General features: G+C 49.1%; 1 protein-coding gene and 1 pseudogene across 6 annotated transcripts in view; one reads left to right on the top strand and one right to left on the bottom strand.

Moving 5' to 3' along the window:
- The window catches only part of EXOC2 (exocyst complex component 2), a 286,986-nt gene that overhangs the window by 156,638 nt on the left and 127,556 nt on the right, over positions 1–2,792 (bottom strand). The window lies entirely within an intron of this gene.
- LOC102240445 lies at positions 695–1,106 on the top strand (annotated as a pseudogene).

Below are 2,792 nucleotides of genomic sequence, written 5' to 3'. Positions count from 1 at the left end.
CCCCCCCCCCCCCCCAGTTTCCCGTCCCAGCTAGGGCCTGGCCCCAATTGGGCGATCAGGGCCTGCTGGTCGCTGGTCACAGTCTGCGGGGTGATCAGTTGCCCCCTCCCCCCCCAACCAGCTCACTCAGTGCTTGGGAGCCGGGCGGCAGCCCCGCCCCCCACCGCCGCCACTGGTAGCTATCTGCAGGGCAATCGATCATGGCCTAGACCACTGCCTGGCTCCCTCCACACCTGGGAGCCAGGCGGTGGCCCCACCCCCAACTGCTGGTCGCCATCTGCAGGGTGATAGGGCTTCCACTCGCACCCGCCTTGGCCTGGCACCGCCTGCTCACCTGCTCCACCATCCCACCACAATCCCACTCTCCTTGGGGCCCACTGGGGCCGGCAGCACCTCCACTGCCACCCACTACCAGCACCGCGTCACCGACGCCCGCCATGTTCTGGGCTGCCCCTGGTGGTCAGTGCACATCATAGTGAGCGGTCGAACTCCCGGTAAAGGGGACAATTTGCATATTAGACTTTTATTATATAGGATTCTGAATACATTTAATAGGAAATTAATTAAAATGTAGAAATTCCATTAGCACTATAAGATTAAATGTAAGATAACATAAGCACTAAGTTGATACTTTATAAAATCTATCCAGAGCCAGTGAGTGAGCACAGGCCTATTTGGTAGCAGTAGGGGAGCAATGCCTAAATCAAAGGAACTTGTTTCTTCAGGCTCTTCTGGCAGTGATTCTGAGAATGAAGTTGACAAAAAGTGAAAGAGGAAAAAAAAAGTTACTTCAGAAAAAACTGTAAAGAAGCAAAAGATTGGTGAAACTTCAAGAGGCCTGCCATCTTCCAAGCAGAACTGCAGCAGCAGAGATAACAAGTTTCAGATTGGGAAGATGAGGTACGTCAGCGTTCGGGACTTTCAAAGAAAAGTCCTAATTGACACCAGAGAATATTGGATGGATCCAGAGGTGAAATGAAATCAGGAAGAAAAGGTATTTATTTAAATCCTGCCAGCTTAAGGAACAGATTTCTGACATTGATGATGCAATAAGAAAACTGGGAACTCAGAGCCATATAAAACCTGTACTGTTCCAGTTGTTTTAATCTGTCATTTTACATTGGCTTTTGTTTTTTAAACATTGTTTCCCCAGCTACTGTATATTTGGATTGCAGAACAATTGGTCAGAATATTTGTTTTAATATGCATTATTTAAAATGTTCTCAGTGAAGCTAATTGTCAACTTTATTCAGGGGGATTGCTTTGGGCCCATCACCTAGTGTAAAATAAAATCAAATAATACAATCTTTTCTGTTGTGGCCTCCTTTGATCAAAAGAATTCGTACTATTTAAGGCCAAAAGTTAACAGTTTATAGACCTTTTAATTTAAACTTGGCTTTTACATTCAAAAGGATTTATACTGTATTGAATTTATAAACTTGACCTCTGAAATTTATAGTTGATCTGTTTGCTTCTAAACAAACTAGAGGCACGGTGCACAACAATTTGTGCACTCGGAGACGGGGGGGGGGGGGCGGGGGGGCCCTCAGCCCGGCCTGTGCCCCCTCACAGTCTGGGACCCCTCGGGGGATGTCCAGCTTGTTTCATTCCTGCCTCCCTCTGCCCCCCGGCCTGGGTTGTTTCGTTCCCGCCTCCCTCAGCCCCCCGGCCTGCATTGTTTCATTCCCGCCTCCCTCAGCTGCCCGGCCCGGGTTGTTTCGTTCCCGCCTCCCTCAGCCTCCTGGCCTGGGTTGTTTCGTTCCCGCCTCCCTCAGCTGCCTGGCCTGCCCTCTCGCAGTCTGCGACCCCTCGGGGGATGTCCGGCTTGTGTTGTTTTGTTTCCCCTCCCTCCGCCGCCCAGCTTGTTTTGCTCCTGCCTCCGCCACCCAGCTTGTTTTCGGCCGCCTGGCTTGCTTCGCTCCCAGCCAGTATATGCAAATTAACCGCCATCATTGTTGGCGGTTAATTTGCATATCATGCTGATTAGCCAATGGGAGGTGTAGCGAAGGTACGGTCAATTACCATTTTTGGCTATTATTAAATAGGATGTCTAGGCTTTGATTTCCACCTCAGTGATACTTCAACTTTCCCCTTTTTAACTTGACCTTATTTTCCCTTAATAACTTGTCATGTTCTGTTTTCATTTTACTTTTTGCTCTTTTTCTTAAATATATTATGCTAATCTGGAAAATCAGTGAATCTGTCCAAATGTTAGTTATCTTAATAAGGTACTTGTAACTAAAATATTATATGAGAACTACAATCACTAATTCAACTGTATTAAATATTAGGAGATATAGTTTGATAAACAACATGCGTGGCTTGTATGAAAACTCTGAGCAAGTAAGCGTTATGTCATGACCTATAGCATTCTGTGTAGTAGTTACCTTATTGCTTAGTCTGCAGAAAATAATGACTTTGATGTCTGATTTGCTTTCATTTATTAAACACTAGAGGCCCGGTGCACAAAAATTTGTGCACTCGGGGGCGGGGGGTAGGGGGTCCCTCAGCCCGGCCTGTGCCCTCTCGCAGTCTGGGACCCCTCAGGAGATAATGACCTGCTGGCTTAGGCCTGCTCCCGGGTGGCAGAGGGCAGGCCCAATTCCTAGGTGCAGCCCCTGGTCGGGCTCAGAGCAGGGCTGATTGGGGAATTGGGGCGCCGCCCCCTGTCATGCACAGAGCAGGGCGGATCGGGAGGTTGCAATGCTACCCCCTGTCACGCACAGAGCAGGGCCAATCAGGGGGTTGGGGCGCTGCCCCCTGTCACGCACAGAGCAGGGCCCATCAGGGGG

The sequence above is a fragment of the Myotis brandtii genome, unplaced genomic scaffold (genome assembly GCF_000412655.1).
Source record: "Myotis brandtii unplaced genomic scaffold, ASM41265v1 scaffold298, whole genome shotgun sequence".
Taxonomy (NCBI): domain Eukaryota; kingdom Metazoa; phylum Chordata; class Mammalia; order Chiroptera; family Vespertilionidae; genus Myotis; species Myotis brandtii.
Note: the sequence above shows the minus strand (reverse complement) of the source record. Positions and strands in the feature narration are given on the sequence as shown.